The 16,539-nt window shown below is 49.4% G+C and overlaps 1 long non-coding RNA gene and 1 other non-coding gene across 2 annotated transcripts in view; both read left to right on the top strand.

The window, feature by feature from the left end:
• LOC141987119 (uncharacterized) overlaps positions 1-16,539 on the top strand; it is a 192,802-nt gene that overhangs the window by 77,796 nt on the left and 98,467 nt on the right. The gene's annotated exons all lie outside the window — the stretch shown is intronic.
• On the top strand, positions 5,565-5,646 carry TRNAS-AGA (transfer RNA serine (anticodon AGA)). Its single transcript has one exon. It is a non-coding gene; the product is annotated as a tRNA-Ser (tRNA).

Here is a 16,539-nt window from a genome sequence, read left to right as displayed (position 1 = left end):
CAGCCTCGCACTTTCCTGTTCTCCTGGTTATAGCAATGGGGGTTAGTCTCCCCAAAAAGAACAGGTTTCAGAGTAGCAGCTGTGTTAGTCTGTATCCGCAAAAAGAAGAGGAGGACTTGTGGCACCTTAGAGACTGACAAATTTATTTGAGCATAAGCTTTCGTGAGCTACAGCTCACTTCATCATCACGAAAGCTTATGTTCAAATAAATTTGTTAGTCTCTAAGGTGCCACAAGTCCTCCTTTTCTTTTTACCAAAAAGAACGCCGTTCTTGTTTTGAATATTCCTTGATGTCCACCATGTTGACCGTTGTGATACGTTTCAAAAAGTTGCAAGGCTTGTTTCATGGTATACACAATGACAATCTTTCTTCCTTTTAAGACATGACTATATTTTTGGTAAAGATCCTTGATTATTCAGGGACTTACCCAGGAAGACCCAAAGTATTTGGTACATAAGACTTGCGTGGAAGGGCGCACAGTGCTAAAGTATTTTTGGCCATAGCAGATTACTTGTCCCAAGAATGAAGTCAATCCCCCTTCAAAACAAGCCCAAAATGAGCTGTTACCAGATTTGCCCGTTACTTTGGGGTATGCTCATTTATTAGGGTTACTCTTCTGTGTGTGTGGGAGATTCTGTAATTCTGTCAATGTACTGCCTGTGTTACTTGTGTTTTCCTATGGAGAGCCACTCCTTCCTTCTGCAAGTTCCCTCCCAATGGAGCTATCCTACAGGACCTAGGTTCCCCAGGGGTGGGGTCTTCCAGCCACCAAATCTGATGAACACACACACACACATTAACGTAGCATGTCTGAGAGGACTGGGGAATCAGCACTCACAAGCTGACCTCTTATGTGTTCTGGGACTCAGTTGGCTGGATTGAACAGCAATTTAAAGCTGTTACCCTCATATGTCCTTGGCCTCAGCGGGCTGGGCTGAGCAATACCTTAATCTACCACCCTCCTCAGCCCCCAGGTTCAGCACATCCCTGTCCCCAACCATTGTCCCCACAACCATTCTGCTCGTTACCCACTTGATGAGAGGTTTCAGAGTAGCAGCCATGTTAGTCTGTATCCATAAAAAGAAAAGGAGTATTTGTGGCACCTTAGAGACTAACAAATTTATTAGAGCATAAGCTTTCATGGGTTACAGCTCACTTCATCCAATGCATACAGCATCCACTTGATGAGCAAACCCCAGAGGATCTTTAGCTTAGGTACAAGGAGCGTTGCTGCAGAGTGAATGGAGAAGCCAAAAACACCCCTGAGAGGGGAGAGCAATCAGCTTAACCGTGAAAGTTATTTATTTCCAGGTAGTAACCTTACAAGGGGAGCCAAACAAACAAAACCGTTCCAATATTAAATCTAACTTAAATTTGATTACAAAAGTTAGGGCTAGCAAACTATAACTGATCACATACGACAGGGTCAGGAGGCTATACCTAGAGAGAGACAGAGAAAAAGACAAATGGATCTCAGCACTCCTTAAAGCTGGAATCGATCAGGGTTCCAGGTGGCATTGGTAGCTGAGGGACCGGAGCGCTGGAGCCAGGCAGAGCCCCCAGCACAATCAGTCAGGAAAAGATAATGAGTACTTGTGGCACCTTAGAGACTAACAAATTTATTTGAGCATAAGCTTTCATGGGCTAAAGCCCACTTCATCAGATGCATGCAGTGGAAAATACAGTAGGAAGATATACATATACACACACACACACACACACACACACAAACAACACGAGAAAATGAGGGTTGTCATACCAACTCTTAAGGAGACCAATCAATTAAGGTGGGCTATTAGCAGCAGGAGAAAAAAAAACTTTTGTTGTGATAATCAGGCTAATCTTGGGGGGAGGACTAAAACTGCAGGGCAGAGAGACCAGTAAGTGCTAGGGGGTCCCGATCCAGTCCCCCAGCTTCTAGCTGCCCCCCCCTTAAGGCTGCCATTGCTGGGAGCCCCCTCCATCTGCAACTTCAATTTGTAAAGATTGTAGATAAAACCTGTACAGCTGTGTGCCTTAGCGCAAAAAGTTACACACAGGTACATCAAATACATTATGAAAGAAAATATGCAAAAGAAAACACAGTGGGTAAAACCAGCTAACAAAAGCCTGAGCAGCCAAAACACCGGCCAGCTGTTGCTCCCACTAAGAGGGAAGTTACAATAGCTCATCCTTCACATTTCTCATAGGTTTCAGAGTAACAGCCGTGTTAGTCTGTATTCGCAAAAAGAAAAGGAGGACTTGTGGCACCTTAGAGACTAACCAATTTATTTGAGCATGAGTTTAGTTGCATCCGATTAAATGAGCTGTAGCTCACGAAAGCTCATGCTCAAATAAATTGGTTAGTCTCTAAGGTGCCACAAGTCCTCCATTTCTCATAGGAACTACCGGGGCCTGATGAAATTGGGGCAGATTTAAAACTGTTAAAACATTTTTAAAAAGAAAAAACATCCGCAACTTTGTTACATATTATTTACAGCATCATTATTCATACTAGCCTAGCTTGGCCTTCTCTGCCAGAAGAGAGGCAGACAGACTAGGATCAGGACGACCAGCTGTGCGCCCAAAAGACTGGGCTCTGGGCCAAACCTCCAAATATATGAGACCCACATCCTTCTCCAGAACAACCCCCCCAAACGGGACCAGACCCACATCCCTCCCCAGAATGACCATCCTTTACCTGGACAGCATACCCAGCTCAGCCAGGAAGGAGAACTCTTGAAACTTTCTTTGAGTTTTCATCTACCTGTTCTTCCCCTAATTGTTGGGGGCTCAAAATATCTCGCTGTGGGAAGCGAAGATGCAGGCCCTGGATTCTACCTCTCAGGAGCCAACAGCACACACACAGACTGTTACCTATGGTACTGTGGCACGCTAGAAGTACCATTTCCAAGTGGTTCAGTTTTACAGCTCGATTTGGCTGTTGGTTTCTGGCCCAAAATTCTGAGGCCTGACAATTTCAGCAATGGCTAAATGTGGCTTGTTGCTGTAAGCATCTAATTCTCACTTCGGGTGCCAGAGGGCCTGGCTGCAACTCCCGGACAAGCCCTCCCCCAGGGTGTGTTTGCTGCTGTACCTTCCCATTTCCAGGCTCCTTCTGCCTGGGTGTGTGGTTCGTCATTTGTCTTTGGAAACTCCTGTGGCATGTGGCTTTCCTTAGAGTTTCCAAAGGATTTGTTGGACTAGCGCATGAGTCTCCTTTACGATGCAAGAGATCCCGGCTTCAAATTTCGACCAAGTCCTTGCCAAGGCTACTTTTGCAGCTGACCTTGGAGGTTTTTTTCACCTGTTTCAGAGTAACAGCCGTGTTAGTCTGTATTCGCAAAAAGAAAAGGAGTACTTGTGGAACCTTAGAGACTAACCAATTTATTTGAGCATGAGCTTTCGTGAGCTACTCAATAAATTGGTTAGTCTCTAAGGTGCCACAAGTACTCCTTTTCTTTTTTCACCTGTGTTTTTCTCCAACATCCTGCAGAGGGAGAGCTGTATTCGGGTCTGAATGTGGTTTGTTGGTCCAAGTGTAGGATTCTCACTCGGGGCGGGAGAGAGTGTGGAGAAGACCTTGGAAAGGTAGTCAGGGGCAGTACTTTTTCAGGTGCCTGTTTTTGTGGGGGTTTGTTTAATTTTGTTTTTTGCTGAAATGGAGAGAAAGGATGTTGGCTTTTCAGCCTGAATGCTTATTCTGTACAGCAGCCCAAACTGCAAGCCTTGTTTCACCTGTTTAATGTTGGACAGTGACAGGGTCACGTTAACACCTTTGACTCTTTTGGAGCCCCTTGATTCTATTTAAATTACCACAAAAGTTCCCACCCCCTGTGTGAGTAGCATGTGGGACTGAGAGTCTTTTTTCCTTTCTCCCCTCTAGGATGTCAGAAGCACCCTAGACAGGTGCATGGCTCCTTCCCCTTCACATGTCATTATTCTGGGCACAGGCTGAGACAAAACAACTATCCCAGGGCACAACTGCAAAGTTGTGAAGGTGACTCGTGGGGTCGGAATCTCCTTTGGTTTATTACAAACCCAGGGTTCCTGCATTTCCTACAAAATGAAAACTGTTTTCTAAATTGCTTCTCTGCTAAGGCTGCATCTACACTCCCTCTTGTGTTGGTAGAACGTATGTCACTCAGGGGTGTGAATACACCACCCCCCGAGTGACACAAGTTACACCGACCTAAGCGCCAGTTTGGACAATGCTTTGTTGCTGGGAGAGTTTCTCCTGCCAACCTGGCTGCAGCTGCTCACTGGAGGTGGAGAGCTCCCTCCCATTGGCTTCCAGCAGCTACACTAGAGAGCTTCCAGCGGGGCAGCTGCATCAGTGCAGCAGTTCTGCCCAGGGCAGGAGGGAACAGAAGTCTGTATGACATGATGACCATTCAGAGACTGGTGAGGAATGAGCTGGTTTGAGGGAAGTTGATCTCAGTCCAGTTGCAAATGGGCAGATGTCCACAGAATAAAGACCAGCAGGACCATTGGAATCTATTGGTCAAAGCATGGAGGCCGAGGAGTGAATTACCCACAGGGACTGAACTCCCGTCCGGTCCCCAGAGCTGGTCTCATGAAATCAGGGCTGAAGCACATTGACGGGACACCTCAGGGAAGCTTGCACAACCATTGCTGGAGCTGGAGCTATTCTGTGGCTGGATACACAGAGATTCATTCTCCCGGCCCCTCGATTCAGCATTTCTCACTGGGAAGAAATTCAGAGTAAAATACGACAATAAAATAAATAATGATCAATGGGAAAAAAGCCTGTTTCTTTCTAGATGTGAAAAAGGGAAGTTCTAGCAACTGGAGGACACGTCTGCTGACCTGGAAATCAGACTTGGTTATTGGTGCCAACAAACCAGTGCTCTGAAGGAGACTCTGAGGAAAATCAAAGGTACCGAGAAGGGAGCTAGGTGGGGAAACTGAGACACGCATCTGGGACTTTCGGAAGTGACAGGTTCTGACCAATTAGTTGCAATAGATGCTAACATAACACTGAAAGAAATGAGAGTGAACCAAGAAATCATCATTCCTGACTCAGGGTAAAAGGCTGTGGGATTATCCAAGGCAACAACAACAAACGGTTCATAATCTGTAGTCATTTGAATATGGTTCATTTTACCACTAACAAGTTTCTCTGAAGTAAAGAGAAATCCAGGGTCCAGGTAAAGGGAGCCGTGTCACATTCTCCAGTCTGACAGTCCAGTCATGGCTTAGTCCTGTTTCTAAAATAGAGAAAAGAGTCCAATAATAAAAACAGTTTAATAAAAGCTAGAAAGTGCGAACATTGGTGGCTAGAGCAGGGAGCTGGTGGATTCTAACTCCCTGTGTGACCTTGGCTAGTTTAATTCTATCTCCATGTCCCTATCTTTACAGGGGGGAGAGCAATAATTACAGACCCCACAGGAGGGGGTTGGTTTGATGCTTAACCACATGGCTAAACAACGAGACCCATAAATTCCCCCTGTGCTTTGAGAGCCAAGTTTGCTGTTTGAATTCTGTATTTCAGATGACTTCAGGCCTGGGCATTGTGATTGTTTACCAGTTTCTCTGGCCTTGGGGCATTGCTGGGCTCAAAGCTGTGATGGCCGACTGGTTAAAGTGTTGGACTAGAAATCCAATAGGGTTTCCCTACACAGGTTCAAATCCTGCTCACAGCGAGGCCTGTGTTCTAGCCACACTTGCTAACCAGAGCAATACATCTCTACAAACCTCTGAGAGGCTCTCAATACGCTCTGCACCCCAAGTAAACCCTGTTCTGCTCCTTGCATAGAGATGCCTGGGATGGTGCCTCACGCTGTGTCCCTGAGGGGTGCGAGGCAAACTCTCAGCTCCCGGAGCCTCTGCCACTCACCTAGTGCCCCATGGCTCAGTCCTACCCCGAGTGCTGCGCCTCTCTAGAGTGTGGAAGGAGCTGAGCATGGGCAGCACGTCTAAGAGGCCAGGGGAGGCTGAGCTGCTGGGGGTGTGGTGCGGGTCACCCCTCTGGAGGCACGTGGGCCCATTGTCACCTTTCAAGTGCTGGAAGCGAAGCTCCAGCGAAGTGGGGGCACCACTTATGCTCTGCCTCTTCTCATTCCCCACTGCATATCTTCCTGTCTCCTTCCCCAAGGACCTGTTGCCCCCTGCTCACCTAAGGCAGAAAAAAGAGATGGGGGCCTGGCCCCGTGGGTCCCCTGGTAGCCCCCCCTTACAGGAAAGGGGCAGAGAGGAGCAAGCAGGGGCTGAGTGGAGTCTTGGGGGAAGAGAGAGAGAGGAGCAGGGGGCAGGTAGGAGGGTGTCGGGGGAGGGAGCGGAGAGGAGTGAAGAGTGGGGGTGCCTCGGGGAATTGGGCAGTAAGTGCCAGCGTGAGGGAGGGGCTTCAGGGGAAGACAGTGAAATGGGGTGGGGCCTTGGTGGCAGGGCCATGATCTAAGCACCAGTGGCCCCCAACTTCTGGAGAGCTTCTGGCACCTGTGTGTGAGCCTCCCCAAACAGAGCCACATGTGCCCCCTGTGCCACCGAGTATATTAAATGCTTCCAGAGCCCTGGATGGAACAAGCACTGGGCACCTGATTGTCAGAAGTGCTGGACACCATCAGGTCCCACTGACTTCACTTAGAGCTGTGGGTGCTCAGAGCCTTTGAAAAACAGACCCTGGGTGTGCGGAGGGGTCATTGGACACCCAGTATGAGTCTGATTCTTGTTTGCACTAAGACGACATAACACCTTTACCTTCACGGCACTGTAAAGGGGCTCGACAGTGGCATAAAGCCCTCTAGACACGGCCAGAGACAGGGAAAGGGTCGTCAGTGCAGAAGAGAATCAGGCCCAGAGTAATACAATGTGCAGGGAATATTCTGGATTCTGTTAATTACACTTCGCCCTTGCTAGAAATTCTTCCTGTATTTTCTCCATTTCACTCCCTGACCCTGTATCTCTGCCCCTTTCCCCCTGCTTCTTCCTCAGAATTAGCAGGTTCTGGCAATTAATAGCAGCAATCCTGCCATAACACAGCAGTCTGAAACCTCAGCTCTCTCTCCCCCCCTCCTCACGCTGGACTTGAAAGAATGGGGAAGGTCTCTGGCAGAGGGAGTGAAAAAGACACTCGGAAAGGGTGAGTTTTCACAGGGATTTCTTCAAGTGAGGAGAAACTTCGGGTCCCAATTTGAACTCAGAAAACCCCTCAGGGATCAAACAAACCAGAAGGCCAGTTCACCCAGATCTGGGCTCCACGTGGGAGTGAGCAGGGGGCTGTTGGGACACACCCCAACGGACTGGCCCTGCCCAGGGGACTGTAGCTGAGGAGGGGGCAGACAGGCTCCCCGCATGACTGACACTGAGGGAGGAGGGGGCAGCTGGACAGACCTGCAGTAACCACACGGATTGTGAGGTTTGCTCCACTCCTGTCTCCAGTGGTGCTGATGTTACTCCCTGAGCCTGCTGAGCCCTGTGACCCTTCCCAGCCACGCCCGTGGGAGCAGAAAACACCGAGACACAAGGCCGGGGAGGTCATATCATTTATTGGACCAACTTCTGTTGGGGAGAGAGACAAGGGCCTGAGGACGAGCTCTGTGGAGCTTGAAGGCTTGTCTCTCCCCAGCAGAAGTTGACCCCCATTTTTGTCTCTCTAATCTCCTGGGACCAACCCTGCAAACAAAAAACACGGAGCCAATTCAGTGCTTCCCAGCTGCGCTGCTCTTCCGATCAAGGCACCAAGAGCCCCTATGAAACATGGACATTGCATTTATCCAAACCCTGCCTAGCGCAGCAGGGGGGAAGGGCTTTAAGCTGCTGCCAGCTGCAGCCCCTTCTGTGCAGGGTTGCCAGAAAACTGCCCAATTCAAAGGCAATTGTGCCTGCAGACCAGACCCCTCCATCCCAGAATGGAGGTGCCCTTTGGTCTCTCACACAACCACAGCAGCTCCAGTCACCAGGTCCCCTCTTGGCACAGGGAGGTTCCTAAATCAGTAACACTCCCTGCCCTGGGCCCCGCACACTTGGATGGAAGCCTGGTAGCCAGTGGCCCCACCTGATGCGACTCAGAGTCTAGGCTGTAGCCTATAGGGCTAACCTGCTTCCTTGCCTACATATCTTTTCTTATGGATTTCTTATTGCCTTATGGTCTGGTTATTTGTTTTATTATAATAGGTTATAAGAGGTTTATATTAAAGTAGTTTGATTGTAACATAGCAAGGGACTTACAGGCCATATCCTGTATGTTGAGCTAAGGCAAAGTCTGCATACATATGTCTGGGACCTTTCACCCAGATAAATGGTGATGAGCTAAAGCATAAGGTCCACATATGATGTGTTAAAGCAGGCTGGCCGAGGGGCTTTCCTAAGTTCATACCCTTTTAAACTTAACAGGTACACCACAACTTGGAAAAACCCGCAATAACCGGTTAGGACAGAAATAACAAATGTGACACCTAACCACAAAACGGCCAGGGTGACAAATTGACGTCTATGATAATAAGTTGAGATCAATAATATACTAACCTATAGGGAAAAGACACTCCAACATTAGTAAAGTGAGGAAATGCAAATAAGGAAAAGGGGAAAAATCCCCTACCGAATATGCATCAAACATAACAGCGTCAGCATAACGTATTATAAAAGTGGCATCCCAGCCTAGGGGCAGCGGAAGAAGGAGATGTAGTCCTTGGGAGGGGTCAGAATGATGCCACTGGTGATGATGGGGAAGGTGATGGTGATGAGGAAGATGATGATTAATACTTCAGATTGTTCTACAAGGGATGGTGTGAGCATATGGAAGTGCAGATGTACATTCTCTATCTTGTTAAATTGGGGTTAAATTGTGACTGTGCTAAATATATTAATAAACTATATTAAATATAAAAGAGTTCCTATAGTGTGAGTGTTGTAACTGTGCATATCAGGGTTCCCAACTATAGAATAAGTTAAATAATACAGGGTCTGATTTTGGGAGAAGAACCTGTCAATCCTTGAAGTGATAACTGGGGATTCTTAAGTAATCTATATAATTAATACACAATCCAAAGATCAGGCAACAACAGGCAGGAAAGTCACATTCTAGGGCAACGGGGGCTCATAAAGCCAAGCGAGGAGAGAGCGCACACTAGAGACAGCAGAGGAGAGACGGTTCGGAGAGGGGAAGCAACTGGAGAGCACCTGTGAGTGCAGAGTGCCAGCCTGCCAGGTGCAGCTCATAGGTGCCCAAACAGCACAATGCAATCTGGTCCCTGGTCAAACTCTGAGTCAGGACTCAGAGTCAGGACTCTGAACTCTGCAGTCTGAGTTCAAATCTCCATGGATTTCTTGGAGTTATAGTAGCCTGCGACAAAGCCCTGAGCTCAATATGCCCAGCTCCCCTGTCTCCAGTTGTGCAAGCATGAGTCTTCCCTCCAGGGGAGGAAGCATGGGGGACTGGGGTGCAGAGGACTGTAGAGGTGCAGAGATTTGGTGGCAGAGGAGGAAGAATCCGAGAGGTCTGCTGCTTGCCAGGGGCTAAGATTCGCGATGTGACGGAGAGACTGCCGAGACTCATCAAGCCCTCGGATCGCTACCCCTTCCTGCTTCTCCACGTGGGCACCAATGATACTGCCAAGAATGACCTTGAGCGGATCACTGCGGACTACGTGGCTCTGGGAAGAAGGATAAAGGAGTTGGAGGCGCAAGTGGTGTTCTCGTCCATCCTCCCCGTGGAAGGAAAAGGCCTGGGTTAGGGACCGTCGAATCGTGGAAGTCAACGAATGGCTACGCAGGTGGTGTCGGAGACAAGGCTTTGGATTCTTTGACCATGGGATGGTGTTCCATGAAGGAGGAGTGCTGGGCAGAGACGGGCTCCATCTTATGAAGAGAGGGAAGAGCATCTTTGCCAGCAGGCTGGCTAACCTAGTGAGGAGGGCTTTAAACTAGGTTCACTGGGGGAAGGAGACCAAAGCCCTGAGGTAAGTGGGAAAGCGGGATACCGGGAGGAAGCACAGGCAGGAATGTCTGTGAGGGGAGGGCTCCTGCCTCATACTGGGAATGAGGGGCGATCAACAGGTTATCTCAAGTGCTTATATACAAATGCACAAAGCCTTGGAAACAAGCAGGGAGAACTGGAGGTCCTGGTGATGTCAAGGAACTATGACGTGATTGGAATAACAGAGACTTGGTGGGATAACTCACATGACTGGAGTACAGTCATGGATGGTTATAAACTGTTCAGGAAGGACAGGCAGGGCAGAAAAGGTGGGGGAGTAGCACTGTACGTAAGGGAGCAGTATGACTGCTCAGAGCTCCGGTACGAAACTGTGGAAAAACCTGAGTGTCTCTGGATTAAGTTTAGAAGTGTGTGCAACAAGAGTGATGTAGTGGTGGGAGTCTGCTATAGACCACCGGACCAGGGGGATGAGGTGGATGAGGCTTTCTTCCGGCAACTCACGGAAGCTACTAGATCGCATGCCCTGATTCTCATGGGTGACTTTAATTTTCCTGATATCTGCTGGGAGAGCAATACAGCGGTGCATAGACAATCCAGGAAGTTTTTGGAAAGCGTAGGGGACAATTTCCTGGCGCAAGTGCTAGGGGAGCCAACTAGGGGGGGCGCTTTTCTTGACCTGCTGCTCACAAACCGGGTAGAATTAGTGGGGGAAGCAAAAGTGGATGGGAATCTGGGAGGCAGTGACCATGAGTTGGTTGAGTTCAGGATCCTGACGCAGGGAAGAAAGGTAAGCAGCAGGATACGGACCCTGGACTTCAGGAAAGCAGACTTCGACTCCCTCAGGGAACAGATGGCCAGGATCCCCTGGGGGACTAACATGAAGGGGAAGGGAGTCCAGGAGAGCTGGCTGTATTTCAAGGAATCCCTGTTGAGGTTACAGGGACAAACCATCCCGATGAGTCGAAAGAATAGTAAACATGGCAGGCGACCAGCTTGGCTTAATGGTGAAATCCTAGCGGATCTTAAACATAAAAAAGAAGCTTACAAGAAGTGGAAGGTTGGACATATGACCAGGGAAGAGTATAAAAATATTGCTCGGGCATGTAGGAAAGATATCAGGAGGGCCAAATCGCACCTGGAGCTGCAGCTAGCAAGAGATGTCAAGAGTAACAAGAAGGGTTTCTTCAGGTATGTTGGCAACAAGAAGAAAGTCAAGGAAAGTGTGGGCCCCTTACTGAATGAGGGAGGCAACCTAGTGACAGAGGATGTGGAAAAAGCTAATGTACTCACTGCTTTTTTTACCTCTGTCTTCACGAACAAGGTCAGCTCCCAGACTACTGCACTGGGCAGCACAGCATGGGGTGGAGGTGACCAGCCCTCTGTGGAGAAAGAAGTAGTTCGGGACTATTTAGAAAAGCTGGACGTGCACAAGTCCATGGGGCCGGACGAGTTGCATCCGAGAGTGCTGAAGGAATTGGCGGCTGTGATTGCAGAGCCCTTGGCCATTATCTTTGAAAACTCGTGGCGAACGGGGGAAGTCCCGGATGACTGGAAAAAGGCTAATGTAGTGCCAATCTTTACAAAAGGGAAGAAGGAGGATCCTGGGAACTACAGGCCAGTCAGCCTCACCTCAGTCCCTGGAAAAATCATGGAGCAGGTCCTCAAAGAATCAATCCTGAAGCACTTACATGAGAGGAAAGTGATCAGGAACAGTCAGCATGGATTCACCAAGGGAAGGTCATGCCTGACTAATCTAATCGCCTTTTATGATGAGATTACTGGTTCTGTGGATGAAGGGAAAGCAGTGGATGTATTGTTTCTTGACTTTAGCAAAGCTTTTGACACGGTCTCCCACAGTATTCTTGTCAGCAAGTTAAGGAAGTATGGGCTGGATGAATGCACTATAAGGTGGGTAGAAAGCTGGCTAGATTGTCGGGCTCAACGGGTAGTGATCAATGGCTCCATGTCTAGTTGGCAGCCGGTGTCAAGTGGAGTGCCCCAGGGGTCAGTCCTGGGGCCGGTTTTGTTCAATATCTTCATAAATGATCTGGAAGATGGTGTGGATTGCACTCTCAGCAAATTTGCAGATGATACTAAACTGGGAGGAGTGGTAGATACGCTGGAGGGGAGGGATAGGATACAGAAGGACCTAGACAAATTGGAGGATTGGGCCAAAAGAAATCTGAGGAGGTTCAATAAGGATAAGTGCAGGGTCCTACACTTAGGATGGAAGAATCCAATGCACCGCTACAGACTAGGGACCAAATGGCTAGGCAGCAGTTCTGCGGAAAAGGACCTAGGGGTGACAGTGGACGAGAAGCTGGATATGAGTCAGCAGTGTGCCCTTGTTGCCAAGAAGGCCAATGGCATTTTGGGATGTATAAGTAGGGGCATAGCGAGCAGATCGAGGGACGTGATCGTTCCCCTCTATTCGACACTGGTGAGGCCTCATCTGGAGTACTGTGTCCAGTTTTGGGCCCCACACTACAAGAAGGATGTGGATAAATTGGAGAGAGTCCAGCGAAGGGCAACAAAAATGATTAGGGGTCTAGAGCACATGACTTATGAGGAGAGGCTGAGGGAGCTGGGATTGTTTAGTCTGCAGAAGAGAAGAATGAGGGGGGATTTGATAGCTGCTTTCAACTACCTGAAAGGGGGTTCCAAAGAGGATGGCTCTAGACTGTTCTCAATGGTAGCAGATGACAGAACGAGGAGTAATGGTCTCAAGTTGCAATGGGGGAGGTTTAGATTGGATATTAGGAAAAACTTTTTCACTGAGAGGGTGGTGAAACACTGGAATGCGTTACCTAGGGAGGTGGTAGAATCTCCTTCCTTAGAGGTTTTTAAGGTCAGGCTTGACAAAGCCCTGGCTGGGATGATTTAACTGGGAATTGGTCCTGCTTCGAGCAGGGGGTTGGACTAGATGACCTTCTGGGGTCCCTTCCAACCCTGATATTCTATGATTCTATGAATCCTGCTGATAGGCAGTGGCTGAGGAGAAAAAGACGAAGGGTTAGTGGGACTTTTTTTTTTTTTGCCTCTCTTTTGCCTGCCTGCCTACTTGCTCTTGTGGGAGAAGGGTAGATGCTTTCAACTAGCTCAGCTGGTACAGCATCAGGCTCTTAATCTGAGGGTCCAGGATTCAAGCCCCTGGATGGGCACTCAGCTTTCCAGTTGCCTTGTGCATGAGGAGCCAAAAGATTTCTGACGGTGTCTTGAGCAGCATAGATTCCCAGAAGCAGTGGCAATTTCCTGGAGAAGCCCCTTTCTCCTATGGAGTCCTTAGGAATCAGGAGAGAGGCTCCTATCCACAGGAGCAGGCCTAGAAAACAGAGTCTCCAGCTGGAAGGAAGCCCTGTGGGGCCAGGTGCCGAGACAGTCAAGGGGAGCAGAGACAGCAAAGGAGAGGGAGTGAGCAGCTGCAGAGAAGCAAAGAGGGCGAGTGGTCCTGATATTGTGGCACATTTTCCTGGCTTATACACGACCCCGGTGGAATGGGTTAGCAATAGGATGGGAGTCCTCACTCCCACTCCCTTTACCCAGAGGCCTGCCTGACCTCGAGGACTCTCCTTCGGAGATCTGACCCCCAGTTTTCCCCTCTAACCTGATCCACAGGAGAGGGGTCTGTCATGAGAAAGATCCTCCCTACAAAAGGTGGACAGACTCTCTGGCCCCCCCTCACCTTCCATCTGGGCTTCCCTCTGGGTCAGACACTCTTGTGTCCCCCAGAAAAGAAGGTGACCCTGGTCTGGCTGTGGGCTCACAGCTACCAGCTATGACAGACCCTTCACTGGCCAGCAAAATTCCCCCCTTTTCACTCAGGTTGGGTTTGCTTCCTGCCACAGAGTCCTTGGAGATCTGTTCCCACCGAGGTGGTCACCAGGACCCCAACCCCGACCTTCGGGACACATGCCTCTGTGCACCCCAGGGCAGGCCCTTCCCCCTTCTGACCAGCAGCTGGGTGGCCCCCCATGCTACAGGGTGGTACATCCCCCTCCTAAGAGACACGCTCCTATTTTCCCAGCAGTCCCTGTGGCTTCACCCCCACCCCACTCCCCAGGGCTGTTAGCACACGATTCCTGCTCACTGTTCACCAACCCAGGGACAGATTCTGCCACATTAAAGAAATCAGCCCCAGTAGAAACGGTGCCAAGCTGTGGGCCATGGTGGCAGTCAGCCAGCTCAGCCGGCAAATTTTTAGTTTGCCTGTGAACTTCAGTTAAAGGTGCAAGTAGGCCCCCCACCCGTTCCAGTTCTGCCACTTTGCCTGGCGACAAATCCTCCTCCTGGAGCAGGTCCCTCCTGACCACAGAAATCTCAGCGCCTGTGTCTCTCAATCCAGTGATTAATCTCCCATTCAGTTTAACAGCACGCATGTGCTCACTGCTGGGTTCTGTAGACGCAAGCTTCACACATCCTGTGTGGAAAGAGGCAGCAGCCTGGCTCTGAAAAGCAGCAGCATCATGTGTTACTTGTTGCCTGTTTCCACTCAGCGAGGGACACTTATTCCTCAGGTGCTCAGTGGACTTACGACGAGAGCACCTCTTGGGCTCCTCTGCTTGCACAGGAGATTTGGGACAGGTCACAGGGGAACGGGGAGGTGAACGCCCTGCCTCCTTTTCCCCAGGGGTAAAAAGGTGGCTCTGCTTTCCCCCCAACCCTGTGCCCCTCTGCCAGTGGTTCATGTTTAATTGCAACTTGTGCTTGTGCATAAGAGTCTGCATACCCAGCTAATTCACCCACTGCATTTACCTTTTTGTCCCACAAATACTGTTTTACATCACCACTGCACACATTCAAGAACTATTTCTGAGTAACCAAATCACACATTCCTTCAAAGCTTGTGTCACGGAGTCCCTGGGCGATACTCTGGAACTGCTCCCCATGAAGCCAGTCAGGACTCTGGGGCCGTCGCCTTTCTGTGAGCAGCCTGTCTTCAGGACACACAGCTCACACAGCTTCCACCTTCCTGGGTCTGACCTCGGAGCATTCAGCATCCTCTGCCCCTCCGTGCGCTTCCCCCAGCGAGTCCGCTCGGGCAGGGCTCCTGGGGAAGCCAGAGGGTCCTGCACCCCGACTTCGCAGTCAGACTTGACTCTCAGCCAGCCAGTAAAACAGAGGTTTATTAGATGACAGGAACATGGTCTAAAACAGAGCTTGCAGGTGCAGAGAACAGGACCCCTCAGCTGGGTCCATTTTGGGGGGGGGGGGGGCAGTGAGCCAGACAACCACGTCTGCACTTCACTCCATGTCCCAGCCAGCCCCAACCTGAAACTCCCTCCAGCCCCTCCTCCTCTGGGCTTTGTTCCTTTCCCGGGCCAGGAGGTCACCTGATTCCTTTGTTCTCCAACCCTTTAGCTCTCACCTTGCAGGGGGGAAGGGCTCAAGCCATCAGTGGCCAGGAAACAGGGTGTCGGCCATTCTCTGTGTCCAGACCCCTGCACACACCTGCCCTCTAGGGCTCTGCAATGATCACACACCCTTCTCCCACCCCCTAGATACTTAAGAACTGCATAGGGGAAACTGAGGCACCCCCACAATATTCGGAGGAAACATTAAGAACAGTCCCACTTCGTCACAGCTTGTAATGCCATTACCCCTCAATCACTTATCTACCAAATTTCTCATTTCATTCGCATAAACCACATGACTCAATCCAGATCTCCTTTTAAGACTCCTGAATTTAACCCTGTAGGTTTCGGGTGTAACCTGATACGGCTTCAAAACCAGTTCCTTATATTTACCATAGTTTGAAGCATCATCAATAGGCATCTTACTGAATATGTCCAGAGCGCTGCCAGTCAATTTTGCTATCAATGTGGTCATCTTTCGATCTTCAGGGATTGCATGGAGGGTACACACAGTCTTTCAAAGGTGATGAAATATTCGGCAGTATCGCTGGTTTCATCATACTGGGGGCTTAGTTGCGCCCATCTATGGATTTTTGGGGAAGTGGAACCAGCAGCTGGAGGGGTTTGTTTCCTCAGCTCCATAACAGCCAGTTCATACTTCTAGGCCTCCATCTCTCTCTTGAGGGAAGTCTCCTCTTTGGCTCTTTCTGCCTCCATAGCTGTCTTGTGGGCATCTTCTTCTCTGTCTGCTGCTGCATTAATTTCTAATTTTTTTAAATTTGATAAGTCTCTTATGTTCGTTTTCTTACTCTTCTGCTTCCAGTCTAGCCAGCTCTAATTTAGTAGCTGCTTCACTGGTAGTCACTTTCCTGCTTTCTTGTACTGGGCCACACTCCCTCTGTAGTTCACTGAAACTGGGATGCACTCAGCTCAGGGGCTTCTTAGTTAACAGAGACTTTTGCAGCGCCCAGTGTTCAGGCTTTCTGGGTAATTTGCAACCTGTACAGTTCTAGCTTGTTCTGATCCTCACTCTTACTTATTGTGCTTCCTTTTCTGTCCCTATTTTCCTTACCCAAAATAAGCAAACAGAAAATAACAAACCAGTAACCACTTCATCTGTTCTCCAGCCACCACACTTAAACTTCACTTAAAATCACCACCAGTATCTCAAAGCAATCAGCTGTGCACAGATCCTGCTCGACTACGCCACTGTGAGGGGTTGGATCACAGAAAACCCCTTAGGAGCTGCCAACTGATGTGCCAAGACTACTCCTGCCCCTGCTTTCCTGCCCTTTCCAGCCTAGGACACC

Source organism: Natator depressus, chromosome 5 (assembly GCF_965152275.1).
Source record: "Natator depressus isolate rNatDep1 chromosome 5, rNatDep2.hap1, whole genome shotgun sequence".
NCBI classification, from domain to species: Eukaryota; Metazoa; Chordata; order Testudines; family Cheloniidae; genus Natator; species Natator depressus.
This window is presented reverse-complemented; position numbering and strand designations above follow the sequence as displayed.